Source organism: Mustela putorius, unplaced genomic scaffold, assembly GCF_011764305.1.
Source record: "Mustela putorius furo isolate JIRA1106 unplaced genomic scaffold, ASM1176430v1.1 tig00000461_pilon_pilon_pilon, whole genome shotgun sequence".
In the NCBI taxonomy this organism is placed as follows: Eukaryota; Metazoa; Chordata; class Mammalia; order Carnivora; family Mustelidae; genus Mustela; species Mustela putorius.
Window position 1 is genome coordinate 2717698 of NW_025421390.1, and position 15474 is coordinate 2733171.

At 39.3% G+C, this 15474-nt stretch overlaps 1 protein-coding gene across 2 annotated transcripts in view; it reads right to left on the minus strand.

Moving 5' to 3' along the window:
- Nucleotides 1-15474, minus strand: part of TRIM13 (tripartite motif containing 13) — a 40830-nt gene that overhangs the window by 5774 nt on the left and 19582 nt on the right. Inside the window, exons 1-3 of one of the 2 annotated variants that reach the window (XM_004775233.3) lie at nt 13594-13654; nt 11843-12021; nt 7245-7348 (exon numbers count right to left, since the gene is read on the minus strand). The gene's annotated coding sequence lies outside the window, so the exon portion shown is untranslated. Of the gene's footprint in view, nt 1-7244; nt 7349-11842; nt 12022-13593; nt 13655-15474 lie in introns of those variants that run through there. The other variant, XM_004775232.3, reaches the window with a different exon arrangement.

The window sequence follows — 15474 nt, forward strand, 5'->3', positions numbered from 1 at the left end:
AATATGTAAGCCTGACGATTCACAGACCTGTACCCCTGGGGCAAATAATACATTATATGTTAACAAAAATAAAAAAAATTTTTAAAGTATGGCTAACATAAAAATCTGAAGAAGTCAATAAAACATACTCCTTTGTAGGTACTAAGGTACATATCCCCTCTTTTCTATAGCTAATTTTCGTTACCAGTATAGAAGTCAAGAAACTATGTAAACAAAATTATTCCTCTCCAGTAATAAAATTTCAACTTAAGCACTGTCAAGTTCAGTGTACAACAGCAAACACATTTCCAAGATTCTTTTTTTCCTTTGAATGTATTTCTGAAAACCAAGAAAGACTAAATTTTGAAGCACAGAAATCCATTTTACCCACTAATTAGAAATTTCCCAAGTTTTATACCAATCAAGTAGCAAATATATAATTATCTACCACCTCTCATTTTCAACCTCATTTTCCTGCCGTATGTGTATTTTTAAATATACTTTTAATTTACATACAATAAAATTCACTCTTTGGTATACAATTCTGTGAGTTTTGACAAATGCATGATTGTATAACACCACCACAGATTTATTTTTAGGCAAATATTCATGATATCTGCACTCAAGGAAGACTATGAAAACTCTTCTACCTTGAGTGGGTATATAGCAACAAGTCTCTACAAATGAAAATTGAAACATGATAACCAGAATATTAAAAATGGAAAAGTTAATACTTAAAAAGGGAAGTAGTCTTAAAATAAAAAGCAAAACCTATATATGTGTATTAGAATTCTCTCTCCTAGAAGTCCCTTGCTTTTAAATGATCAACTCAAAGACTATAATGCAAAAGGTGCTCATTTGTTCACTCAAAGTTAATTTTAATAAAAAAAACTAGTCAAACTTCCCTATTAAGCCACTGAATTTAATAGTAAGAATATAAAGTTGTTCAAGATATTACCCATTATTTCCTTCCAAATCCCATTAGAGAACAAAAAGAAAAGTTAATAATACTTTGTATCTTAAGGATTTAAATCAAATTTCCATCCTGCTTTGAGGCCTCTCTGGATTCAGGAATTCCAAAGTAGATACCTAATAAGAAACATAACATAACAGGGGCGCCTGGGAGGCTCAGAGGGTTAAGCCTCTGCCTTTGGCTCAAGTCATGATCCCAGGGTCCTGGGAATAGAGCCCTACATACAGCTCTCTGCCTACCTCTCTGCCTACTTGTGATCTCTGTGTGTTAAACAAGTAAAAATCAAGAAGAAAAAAAAAAGAAACTACATAGCAAATATTGAAACATCCCTCATAGACAAAACTAAATTATGCAAACCTCTACTAAACTGGGAGCCATCCATCTTTCCTGAAGCAATGCTTGGAATAAAAGGATTGCTTTTTTTAAAGCATTTCCTCTCAGCATATTAATTTCTTTTCAAGTAGTTTACTGTATTCTGCTAGTATGAGATCCACTAGTAATGCTTTCTTGAAACTTAGGGTCAAGTTACCGAATCTAGATAGAGGATGTAAGGATATTTATTGTAGTATTTTAAAAATTTTCTGTATATTTGAAAATTTTCACTAAAAATTCTTTTCTTCTTTAGGAAAAAACTAAAAAGGGAGACCAATTATAAGAAAACCATACTGAACTTAAAAAGCAAAACTTCAGAAGCATTAGCTAAGTATGATAAGCTTTAAAGAGCTTGATCTGCTACAGTATTGTTTTCTTTTATAAAAAAAAAAATGTATTAAAAGAATCTCGATCTAGGTCTGTGAGGCTGACATACTCATCTGATCTTAGACAGTGGCCTTTGACAAACCACAGACATACTGCAGTTTCTCTCCTCATTATACAATTGTTTTGAAAGTCAATAATGTATGAAAATTATTTACAAAATATGTAAGTGTTCTGTATCGATTTGTTATTACACTTTATTTTGGCTTTTAGAGACTGTTCCATAACTTACATGATCAAAACAGGATAAAGTGAGTTGAAGAATCTCAAAAAAGGATTATGGAAGATAGAGTGTCTAAAATAGCCTGTCTAATTCTTATGCAGCTCCTGCAAACACAACATAAAAGTTACTTATATGTCAATGTAAGACAGTAAGAAACTTCCGTTTTTTGGCATTATCCCAGAATTAGTAGTTTCTAGGGTATTTCTAGTAGTAAAACGTTTTAGACTATGGTAACATTCTCGGAAACATAAAAACCAGGTCATTATCCTTACTACTTAATCCAGACCACTCAAAAAAATGTGTTTAAAAAAAAAAAATGTGTTTTTTTTTCCTTTCCTTCATTCTCTTTTCTGAACCACGATTTTGCCTTGACTTTCCTTTGTTTATTTATTCTCTTAACTCATCATACTGCCCATGTCAAGGTGTATAGTCTTTTGATTTCCTCCTATTCTTTCCTTATCCCCTACCTGCCCCCTTTACCTTACTTATCTTTCTTCCCCCCTTTTTTTCCCTTATGTCTCTTGATAATTATCCCAGCTATTATTCCACAGCATTATGTCAATAGGATTTTAGGACAATAGCTCCATCAGATATCCCTATCCCACCTCTGCACAAATGTCAAGAAATCTGGGGGAGGATGTCTGGCTGGCTTGGTCAGTAGAGCATGCATCCTTGATCTCAGGATCATAAATTTGAGCCCCATGTTGGATGGAGAGGTTATTTAAAATTTTTTTAAATTTAGCAACAAAAAATCCCCACAGAAGTCTGTGTGATTTCCACACGGTGTTGAAGGCTATTCTCTCCCACCCATTTTAGGGCATTGGAAATCCATTTGATTAAATCACCAGGTGAAATCCATTTGAGTAAGTCTGAATTTGAGGAAAACATATATATAGACTAAGTTATTTTCCTGCTCTGGTACCAAACAGATTCAGATCTTTACCTTTACCTGTGAAAGAGTCCCAGTTAAGCTGGAACTAATGACTTCTGGAAAGGTCAAACCAGAAATGTCTGGTCTCTTTTCCCCTAAATAAATACAAGCGAGTTTAATTAAGATAGAAAATTTTTACCCCTAAAACAACTTCTTATTTTACGACTATAAATTTGGCAATCATTATTGGTTGGTATCTAATAAAAAGTCTCCATCATCTAAATCTGTATTTCAGGTTAATGCCAGCTTTCAGAAGTACTATCAAAGTCTATCATTTGGTAGGTAGCTAGCTGGATTCATCTAGATAACTGAGGTTACTTATATATAATACCGTAGAGGGGAAAAGAGGCATTTTGTAGATATATATAAGCACTACTTACCAACTAATAAGAACTTACTTCTGAGATGCCTGTTGGAAATGTAATTAGTTTAAACAAAGGTCCTTTTGCTCAGTGTAGAATTATGTATACATCTCATTCTAAAGTAAATGTGGGCTACGGGCTACAGAATATATCAAGGAGAAAGCCAATTGTGCTAAACTTGAGCAATTTTTAGGTTGGCTATATTATATATACTATGTTGGCACTCCTCGCTCATATTCAATACCACAAATATGCAGGGTGAATAAAAAAGCTCCTAATGGAGTTACAATGAGGAACCTGGCTATTGCAGTAGAATATACTTGTGGCACTAATGACACAGGAAAAACAATAATTTAAACTGTTAACAAAAAATTTGCAGTTCAACTCTTCCTTAGTAGTATGTGTTCATCTATAATGGAAATGAATTTATTTTTTAAAAGTTTATAGGAAATTGCTTTATAGAAGGCTTAATGGATTCTGTATGTCAGAGGATGCCTGTATTTGGTTAACTATTATGAGAAGTGGGGATAGCACTCTATTCTTCAGTACCATTCTAGTATCCAGAGTTCAAGGCCAAGGTAATGAAGATGGCAGTGTTTTTGTTGAGTAACAAGAATGAATAATCCAATGACCTAATGATATTTAAAAAGATAAAATATAAGCCAAAACTCAATTCCTGCCCTAAATTCAGAAGTATAGCACATTTATAAAGATATTATTCCTGTAAAAGGTATGATAAATGCCTTATAAAAAGGACACAGAAAGTTGACACCATACTGAAGTTAGAGAGGTTATCCAAGCAACCAACTTTTATGTTTTTCTTAAACTAGAAAAGTAATTTGTGAGTATAGAAAATTCAGAAAATACAGGGGAGAAATCACCTATAATCACATCAGCAAGGAATAACCATTATTATTTATTTTTTCCAATCTTGTGTGTGTTGTGTTTGTGTACATACCTATTTTAACAAAACTGGTAGCTTCACACTATTTTGTATCCACCATTTTTCACTTTGTTACATATATTTTACCTATTGTTACATATTCTTCTAAAATGTGATAGTCCATCTTACGGATATGCTCTTACTGGCTATAAGTCTTTTTGGGTTATAACATTTAAATGAACATCTTGCAGAAAAGGTCTACAGCTCTGATTATTTCCTTAGATGGTTCCTTTAAGTGTACTGTTAGGCATGTCAATGAGAAGAATTTTAGGACCTTGAAAAGATTACCAGGTTTCTCTCAAGAACACGTATACCAGTTTATGAACTCTAACTAATGATGTAGGAGTGCCCTACTTCTCCATGCAGTTCCTGATCTTACAACAGAACCTACTTTTATAGTTTAGTTAAAAAAAAAAAAAAGAAAAAAGAATAAGGCATACATTTTTACCATACCTACCCAAATTTAAAATATAAAACAGTCTGGGGTGCCTGGGTGGCTCAGTGGGTTAAAGCCTCTGCTTTTGGCTCAGGTCATGATCCCAGGATCCTGGGATCGAGCCCCACATCGGGCTCTGCTCAGCAAGGAGCCTGCTTTCCTTCCTCTCTCTCTGCCTGCCTCTCTACCTACCTGTGATCTCTATCAAATGAATTAAAAAAAAAAAAATTAAAATATAAAACAGTTTAAGGCAGTTAATATGTATTTAGGATTACTAATATGTATAGGGAATATATGGTAATAAAAGTTATGGAGTAGGAATAAAAGAGAAGTACTGGGTCTAGGGGTGCCTGGGTGGCCCAGTGGGTTAAAGTTTTGCCTTTGGCTCAGGTCATGGTCCCAGGGTCCTGGGATGGAGCCCCACATCGGGCTCTGTGCTCAGCTGGGAGCCTGCTTCCCTTCCTCTGTCTGCCTGCCTCTCTGCCTACTTGTGATCTCTGTCTATCAAATAAAAAAATAAAATATTAAAAAAAAAAAAAGTACTGGGTCTAAAAGTATCTTAGAGACTACCTAGAAAAGACCTAACTTTATAACTGAAAAAACTGAACCCCCCTGCTCCAAAAATGGAGCTTTCCCAATTATACACAGCAAGCTAGGCATAGGACCTGAGTTTCCCAATTCTTAGGCTTTTAGCACGATCCAGAAAGTGGATCAAAAATTCAGTGTTCTCTTGGGGCGCCTGGGTGGCTCAGTGGGTTAAAGCCTCTGCCTTCGGCTTAGGTCATGATCCCAGGGTCCTGGGATCAAGCCCCGCATCGGGCTCTCTGCTCAGGGGGGAGCCTGCTTCCCCCTCTCTCTCTCTCTGCCTCTCTGCCTGCTTGTGATCTCTGTCTGTCAAATAAATAAATAAAATCTTTAAAAAAAAAAAAATTCAGTGTTCTCATAAAATAGAGAAGTTTAATCATGGCTCTCTAAATCCCTTCTAAAATTTTATGATTTTTACAAACAGGCTCTCTAGTAGAGGAAATAGAGCACTGAACCTGTCTCTGAATATCTAACTTTAAGCAAGAGTTTTAGCCTCCATAGAATGAGGATTTTTACATTATCGAACTCATCCTCATCATAGAAGATTAAGTAATGAGTGCCAGTTTTGTAAATTGCTAAACTATATAAATATAAGATGGATGGATTACAGTTGTGAACAAATACACAAAATGCAAGTTCACATTTAAAGTGTTTTTTTTTTTTTTTTTTTTTTTTTAATTTATTTGTCATAGAGAGAGAAGCGAGAGCAAGCACAGGCAGACAGAGTGGCAGGCAGAGGCAGAGGGAGAAGCAGGCTCCCTGCCAAGCAAGGAGCCCGATGTGGGACTCGATCCCAGGACGCTGGGATCATGACCTGAGCCGAAGGCAGCTGCTTAACCAACTGAGCCACCCAGGCGTCCCTAAAGTGTTATTTTAGAGCATGAGTATATTAACCAAGAAAGGTCCTGAAAGAACTGGACTCTTGAACTACAATTTCATGAAAAGTTAAAGCCATTATATAGGATACCACATACAAAGCACTTTCCCAGAAATGGGCATATCTGAACATAGCTGTGGTACAAGTTAAGACCAGGTAACCATAATTACAAGTTAAGACCCGGTACATAAATGTACAGAATGGAAAGAATAACCTGGTGTTATGTAAGAACTTACCAGGGAGGCTTAGTATCTCAGCTAGTGCAAAGAAGGAGGTGTTTTTAAGAAAAAGAGAGCCTTAAGAAATGTCTCTTCTCATTGTGTAAGACAGAAATACAACCAGTTAATCAACTGCTCCATCAAGTTCTACCAGGGGTGGCTATGTAAATGAAATTCTGCTTTTAAAATACCTATTGTATAAAAGTCTCTAGAGTTAGAAAACTCAGTATTTGTACAAGTCCTAGCAGCATGGTAGTGGAGAAGGGAAAAAAAACAACTTAGGGGCGCCTAGGTGGCTCAGTGAGTTCAAGCCTCTGCTTTTGGTTCAGGTCACGATCGCGGGGTCCTAGGATCGAGCCCCGCATTGGCCTCTCTGCTAGGCGGGAGCCTGCTTCCTCCTCTCTCTCTGCCAGTCTCTCAGCCTACTTGTGATCTCTGTCAAATAAATAAATAAAATCTTTAAAAAAAAATCTTAAGGGGCGCCTGGGTGGCTCAGTGGGTTGAGGCTGCTGCCTTCGGCTCAGGTCATGATCCCAGGGTCCTGGGATCGAACCCCACATCGGGCTCTCTGCTCTGCGGGGAGCTTGCTTTCTCCTCTCTTTCTCTTTGCCTGCCTCTCTGCCTACTTTGATCTCTGTCAAATAAATAAAAAAAAAAAAAAAAAAAAAAAAAATCTTAAAAAAAAAAAAATGCTACCGAGGCATCTCTTTTCCTTCTCATTATAAATCTGTGTACTGCAATATTTGTAGAATAACTGCTACATAAAAATTTTCCAAATACTGAATCTATTCTTCTAAATTTTGAAAAAATATGAAAAGGACAGAGACCACCCATGAGGACCGAACACAGTTGAATTTTGCATGGTTATTCTACACTTAGTTGAATTTTGCATGGTTCTCGGCCTTAAAAAAACTGGGTGCTTTTTTGGTTTTTTAATGTAGGGAGAAGTATTGTAGTTTACCTCTGTCCCCTGCGAGCAGGTGTATTCGTCAGGGTCACTATTTCCCAGGACAAAAAAATCAGGTTTGGGTTTTTTTCTCACGTTTTGATCGACAATCGAGACTACTGCAAAGAAAGAACAAAGAAGACAGTAGTATGCATTAATTTACACAGCACCCTTAGTCTTGATCCTCAATTTTTTCAGTCGTCCCCCACAAATAAAGCCAGCGTGCTAGGTAGGACCTGGTGAAAAAGCCAGGAGCATGGCTGGAGATCTTTGTGCAGTACTAAGGAGCTTCCCGGTTAGGGCGCCCTCCCCCGACGCCAAGGCACCTCCCCAGATTCGGTGCCAGAAAGTGGCTGAGCGCTCCGATTTAGGATTCATGGTCGCCTTTTCTTTCGTAGGCAATTTCGAGGCTCTGGCCGTGAAGCCGGGCATAATCGGTAGCGGAGCAGGTTTTCTGGAACACAGACAAGCTGCACCGGCCAGGCGGACGCCCCCTGCACGCCGCTGCAATTCACGCCTCTTCCAGTGCCCAGCTGGCTTCCGCCGTGCATCTGGGAGTGGAGCTCACACTGAGCTCTCCGCCAGCCCCCCACCCACGCAGGTCGCTGTCCTGCCAGGGCAAGTCCCCATCCTCGCAGCAGCCCCGAGGATCAGCCCCTTCCCTGAGAGGGACCCGGCGGGTACTTATCTCGGACCTCGGGGGCCCCGCCTGGAGCCCTGCGGTCGTCTGTCCTCCGCCCGCGGGGAGCACGCGCTACCGGCTGGGCACGGCTGCAAAATGGACTCGCGGCGCAAGCCGTGCCCCGCCCCAGCGCCCTCCCCTCCCGGCACCTCGGCCCGCCTCCTCGGCCGGGCTTCGCCTTTGTTCCGTCTCCCGAGTTTCGCCTTTCCCCGCGGTGGGGGTGGGAGTGGGGAGGGGCAGTGGGTGAGGTGAGGCGGGAGTCCTTCCGGTGTCAACAACCGTCACCAATAACCGGCGCCGCCCGCGGTGCGGCTGGAAGGGGGGAGGGTCCCGGGCTGCTTGGTTTTCTCCCTTGCAGAGGGGCGGCGCAGAGCGCGGTACCGGATCCGGCGGAGCCCGGCCGTTGGGCGGCTGACGGCGTTCGCTAGGACGCGGGCGCTGTGCCTTACGGAGCGCGGGCAACCAGAGGCGGCGCCACCCGGGAAGAAGGCTGGCGCGCGACAAGATGGTTGGGTTTGGATTGTTGTACTTTTTTTTTTGTTCGTTGCATTTTTAGGAACAAAAAAAAAAGCCCAACCCTTCACACCACTTCATCTGCATCTCTCAAGACCAGAAACCCAGCCACAGTGGCTTGGAGGGATGGAGACAGCTTTCTGCCTGACACCCCACAACTCGGGTTGGGTGGGATGGCCATTCCTCTTGGGACCAACGCCCAGGCTCTAGTTAAGGGCTCCTACCAGAGCGCAAAGTAAGGTTAATTATCCTCCTCCCCAACCTTGCATCTAATTTCTTTGGAGGCTTTAGGCTGAATGCTACCAACCCAATTCAATTTAAGATTTTCTTTTAGGAAAAACACCACTGTTCTTTCCTTTGGAGAGAAGGAAGTGTTAGGTCCCCCAATAATGGGTCCGTGATTAAAAGAGCGAGACTGATACAAAGCGAAGGTCAAGCAAAGCTTGATTTCAAGCCAAGCATCAATCAAACCAAAGGTTTGGGGCCACGCCTCTAACAGAGAGGACGACCTCTCTCTGCTTCACAGACTAGCTTTTCCCCGGCAAAGACCATGTGGTTGGGCCTGGCCCGCACAGGTGGTCAATGAAATTGTAACACAGAGAAAGCTGCAGTCATGTTAGGTCACATATAAGTGACCAACTGAATTACCATTTACCCTAGTAGATATCTGAACCAGCCTACTTTGGTCAGAATTGGCGCCCAAAAGGTGCCCAAAGGGTAGGGCCCATACTCCTTGGTAACTAGGGAGACAGTATGCGCCCCCCAACTGATCCCCGCAATAATCCTATGTCTCCACCTGGCCTGATCCACCCTTGTATTTGGGCTTTGTTACCTGGGACCGGTTTCCGGGACTTGTTTTTAAGGCAGTCGCCTAGGGGAAGGGAGTTAGGGACAGTTTAAGTTTTAAACAACAAAATTATTGTTTAACTGGATGGAAGCGCTCTGGCTAAATAGGTCCTTACAGGAAGAACTTAAAGTTGGCTGTAACTTAAATATTGCTAATGGTTATTCAGTTGCCAATCTGACTCACTGATCTGTATGGGGACTTTGTCTAATATTGAGCACATTAAGCACTTACACTAATGATCTGTTTGGTTCCCAGGAGGATACAAAGATGAAGGAATGGATTCTCCAAAATGTCCAGTCTTGGGGAAAGGGCAACAAGGACAAAAATCACAAAACATACCCCGGGGCTTGGGTTCACCCCCAGTGGGGAAGTCTAGTCTTTGGAAGTAGAATTTCAGGGAGAGGTATTCTAGGCCTACCATACATAGTACTTGGGCTCTGTGACTAATAATGTTTAGTTCAAACTCCATAAAAAGCCCCTCCCCAATTCCCCCTGAGTAAAGTTCCTTGCCATGCTGCTGTCCCTTAAACCCAATTTTGCCTCTGTAGAACAGCTCCTATATGCCAAATAGTCTTCATAAAAAACACTGTGGGATGGGAATTATGATCCCCTTCCTGTAGATGAGTAAATAAATGAAGTGATTTGTTCAAGATAAAAATCAAGAGGCAGAGCCTAGACTCTATAAAGTTAGATTCCAGGTATAGGTTCTTTCTATAGCACCATAACTGTCAACGCCATTGAAAACTGCATCCCAGTAGCCTACTAAAAATTAGTATTTTTTTAAACAAACCAAAAAAGTCTGATTTATAAAAGCATTTTAAATACCTAATAGTAAAAATGATGCAACAGTGAAAGGTTGTTGACTCATAAACACAAAGTATCCTTAATGTAATTATGTAATACATATTTACATAGTTAGAGCTGTTTGGTGGCAAATACTTATTAATAAACTTCTGGCCAACTCAATGTAAAACATTGGTTAAATCAGCATAGAAATCTTTAGACTTTTAGATTACCAAGAGAACATTATATGGTAAACTCTCAAGTGTAGAAAAATATAGAATAGCCTCTCCCCTCCCATGGCCCTAATAAAACAGCAATGGGAATTGCCACATACAGTATAACTAAAGTAAGAGTAATGGCCCGATTGAAACCTACATCCACAGCTACATCCTTCCTGAAAGTTCACCATGTAACTAGATTTCGTTAGAGATAATATTGAGGGACTGTCAAAATTCTTGTCACACTGGAATTTCCTTCTATTGACTTTTTCAAATAAGTAAACTAACAGCTGAAAATTCAAATTCATCTGTCAGAACAAGAAGAATACGTAGTCTTATTTAAGTTTGTCTTCTGTGGTCTATTACAGGCAGAAATTCTAAAATACATAAGAAATACATGTATATATATTCTTATATTGCTGTGTTGATTTCATTCTATTGTTTTTGTCTTGTTCCTTAACAAAGGTAAAAACTGCCAGCTCTCCTTCTACCTACCAAGACATGGGATCAGATATTCCATTACAAAAGGGACAGTGCCAAATTTGGTGTAAACTGTAATGTAAATTGTTGGGGTGGGAACAACTAAATAAGATTGGAGCAAATGTATGCAGGAGAGGAGTGCTGGTGAGCCTCCTCAAACACGTTGAAATATTTTATTATTATTCTGTCCTTCCCAATAGCCAACAAGGTCATCAGTACAAGCCCCAATATTCCCCAAGTAGAATTCCTGGCAATACACGGTACCAATATTGCAAGATGTAGTGAAAACAGCAGAGACTTTAGAATTCGTTGTGCATCCAAACTTCAGCGGTGCCACTTACTAGTTGTTCCAATTACTTAACATCTCTAAGCCTCAGTTTTCTCTTCTGTAAAATGAGAATCATGATTCCCTTATTTATGATAATTATGTGAGAGATGAAGTAATCAACATTGTATCTGACATATAGGAGGTGATTAATAAATGGTCGCTACAGTTACATGGTGGAAGAGAACCATGCTGGTTTGGGATTATAGCTGCCTTGGATTTGTAGATGTGAAGCTCCAGCATAACAATTTTAAGCAGAGCAAAGCTGTCTGTGCAGTAGAGGAAGTTAGGACCATAATTTATGCTTTTCTACACCCAGCCCAGTGTGGGCTTTTAAAAAGCGTATATCCTACCACTTCTATACCCCCTTCCCTTTGCTCAGTTAGGAAGGACAGGAAAAAGGAAAAAAAAAATCACAATCAGTGGAAGGAAAAACTTGGCAGTTATTTTAAAACTCTATAATTCAGAGAAATTGATTGAACATCCAAAATAGTCCATTAAAAGGAAAAAAAATCTGGGGTGCCTGGGTGGCTCAGATGGTTAAGCATCTGCCTTCATTCACTTCAGATCATGATCTCCAGGTCCTGGTATTGAGCTCCATGTCAGGCTCCCAGCTCAGCAGGGAGTCTGCTTTTCCTTCTTCCTCTTCCTCTCCCCTTGTTTGTGCTGTCTGTCTCTCTCTCGCAAATGATATTTTTTAATCTTCAAAAAAATAAAAGGAAAATATCTGTAAATACATATTTATCAGAAAAGACAGAAACTTACTTAAAACTTGATGAAATTAAAGGTGTTAGCCCCTGGTTTGAAGAAAATTCCAGATTCCATATATTTCAGTTGCACAGTGAAGTTCACGCATTAAATGGAGCAAATAGCAAAGTCAGTTGGCTTCTGAAGAGAATGACACACTACAGCAGCAGTAAGCTTGGGCTTTTGTTGTGCTGTTTCTGGAGATGGAAAGAAAAAATGTAAGAATAAAATATCAGAAGTAATTAAGATGATACTAGCATGTACTTATTAGATACTCAGGATTGTGCTAGGCACCATAGGCACTAATCAAGGAATTTCCCATTTGGGAGAAGAGACAAGTCTTAAAAACAGGAACTAGTTCGGTAACAGTCCATGAGAGTGGCTATTTAAAAGCCAGCATGAGTGTTAAAGATAAGATTAGAGGAAGGCATCAGAAACATTAGGGAAATTTTCACAAGGGAAGTGGGAGTCAAATGGAACATTTAAAGATCATAGGGTTTGGGGTACCTGGCTGGCTCAGTCAGTAGAACATGGGACTCCTGATTTCACCATTTTGAGTTCAAGCCCCACCTGGAATGTGGAGCCTACTGAATAAATAAATAAAGGAGCAAGCAAACCAACCAACCATAGGATTTGAAGATGAAAAAGTGCAACATTGAAGTGAGGAACACAGCTCAGGGTTAGAATGAGCTTCGCTAATACTGAGTCAGTGAAGAGCATGGCCTGGTTTGAAAATAAAGTTTGAGGTCAAAGCATGGAATATTTTGAATGCCAGAATAAAGAGCTGAACTTTATTCTGTAGAAAATGGGAGCCACTGAATAATTATCTATGTGGCACTAATAAGATGAAAGAATTTTAGGAAGATTAATCTTATTATAGGATCCAAGATTTAAGGAAGAAGAAATTTAATACTTTTGAGGTTTGTTGTTGAAAATTATAGATCTTCAAAAATGCAATAATGTATATAAAGGACAGCATATATGGGTAAGTCCTACTGAACCATTTAATACCAAATAATTATTCATTAAGTTCTTAACTTGTAAGTAAAATACAATATAGAAAGAATTAACTATGACACATATTTTCCTAAAATCCTATAAGAGAAAATTATATGTGTTTATGTATATCGATTTATTTATTCATCAATCATATCCATAACTTATTTTTCTATAATCTTAACTACATTTGTGACTAATACATTACTACATTGCTTAGCTACATTTGAAAGTGTGTCTCACTAGAGCCTTAAAAAGCACTACATATATATACTCAAATGTACTGCTCTGTTTTGATATTTTAATAATGATTAATTACATTCAATTATGTTAACTAATTTTTTTTCTGAATTTAATTCCCATTCATGTAGAATTTTATTCTTGATGAGGAGTAACTTTGTGAGAGCCTTGAGAATTTTTAATTCTGTTAAGCTACATATACTATCTATTTACAGTTGTTTAAGAACTAAATTTGTAGAAACTTTATTTTGGAATCTTTCTGTTGAGTTCATTAATCATTATGTGCTCTGTTTTTATCTTGGAAAACATCAGTTTTGATAATAAAGCCTTATAATTACAACTTAGAAAATGACTTTCATCCTGTTCTATGGGACATTTTTCAGAATACTTCTTCCACAAATAAAGATACAACAGGGGTGGGGTTCTGCGGTTTTTCAATAGCTGATTCCTGTACCTTCAACAATCTATCTTAAATAAAGGCAATAGTACATTTCATAGAGCTTTGGTTCTAAAGACCTAGATTTATCAGATACCTATCTTTACAGCACTGCAGAAGAAATACATGCTTCATGGTTTTTGATGTGAGCCCACTTGAGTCTCTCTGATATTAAAGCATGTGGTAATAAATACCTTGTCAAAAATGTGTTTATCTTATACTTGTCTTGTTTATTACATCATGCTGGTTGTTGCTAGAATGAGGTGGGGTCTCTAGGAGCTCGTGCTGGATCTAACCCAGCCACACCCACTCCCAATCAGGCAAAAGACACAATTCAGAGGATGCATGGGACTTCTTTTTTTTTTTTTAAAGATTTTATTTATTTATTTGACAGAGAGAAATCACAAGTACACTGAGAGGCAGGCAGAGAGAGAGAGAGGGAAGCAGGCTCCCTGCTGAGCAGAGAGCCCGATGCGGGACTCCATCCCAGGACCCTGAGATCATGACCTGAGCCGAAGGCAGCGCTTAACCCACTGAGCATGGGACTTCTTAAACAGTATCAGCACAGTTTAGGCATTTTGCAGAAGTCAGTACTTCAGTTCCTCATTTTCCTTGATCTCTTAGCCATACTCAACTGCGTCCTTCTTAAAAGGCCTTCTTTTCCTGGACTTTAGTAAGGTCTTGTTCATTCCTGGCTTTTCCTTTCCCAACTCAGGAACACTTGCTGGATCATTGTCTTCTACCCAGCATTCATATTCTGGAATTCTTTGAAGATGCTGCTGTTTCAGAACTCTTTCAGGAATTCAGTCACCATTTAGTGATCTCACATTCCGTGTAAAGCAGGGATCACAAATCGATAGCCTGTAGTCATACCATTTATTTTTCTTTTTTAAAGATTTTATTTTTAAGTAATCTCTCCACCCAGCATGGGGCTCAAACTTAACAGCCCCACTATTAAGAGCTGCATGCTCCACTGACTGAGCCAGCCAGGGGCACCCCCATCATACCATTTGTAGATGAGAAAAACTGTTTGAATTTAAATACTTCAGCAGAAGCATGCTTCTTCCTCTCCCACAACCTTTCTTCTCTGTAGGCAGTTGAGTTCGCTCTCTGTTGCCCAAGGCTTGAGCTCTTTCCAGCTGGCTTCAGGGTTTCTCCCCCCAGAAATGTACCCTCCCCCTGCCACCAAACCCCACATCCCCACCCTAGACCCCCAACTCCTGCACCGCTGACACATCCAAAGTTAGCTTTCCAAAATCTTCCAGGCCTGGGGCAGATCCCTCTGAATTCTGTCCTCTACTCTTCTTCCATTGCACACACTGCAGTTAATTTTTATATATTAACTTGTATGATTATTTGAATAATGTTTGTCTCCCTGTGACTGGAAACTCTTAAGAGCAGGGGCCATGTGTTTTGTGTGTGTGTGTGTGTGTGTCGATGCTCCCTTGTCATTGCATTCCTAGCACCTAACCCAGTGATCATAAATTTTTTTTATGAATGTTTCAGGGAAGTAAGAATTCTCTCTTTCAAAGGCTACTGATGCATTTCAACCTTCTAGAAATGAGCTGTTGAGACCAGCCAAAAAGGTAATGTACTTTGAATTTTATTCACTTAAAATAGGAACTTTAATCCATTTTATTTGCTCAAAACAGTGTCTTCCCCCCTTCATTTGCAAAGCAGTTTTTTAGACTCCTCCTACAGTTTCCAAGATGGGTCAACAGTCTTCACAATTTCACAGCATAACTTGTCTCTGAAAATGAGGGTAGTTTCTTGAACAGTACAGAGAACTCCCATAAAAAATTGAGAACCTTCTTTCTACACATAAAAGTTAAGCACTACATCATAAAAAAAGACTTAATAATATAATTCAGTAAAAATGTACAACTATTCATGTTTAAAACATAATATAGTCATGATAGCACACAACTATTAAAAAAGATAAGCTGGGGGAGCCTGAGTGGCTCTGTTTGTTAAGCAG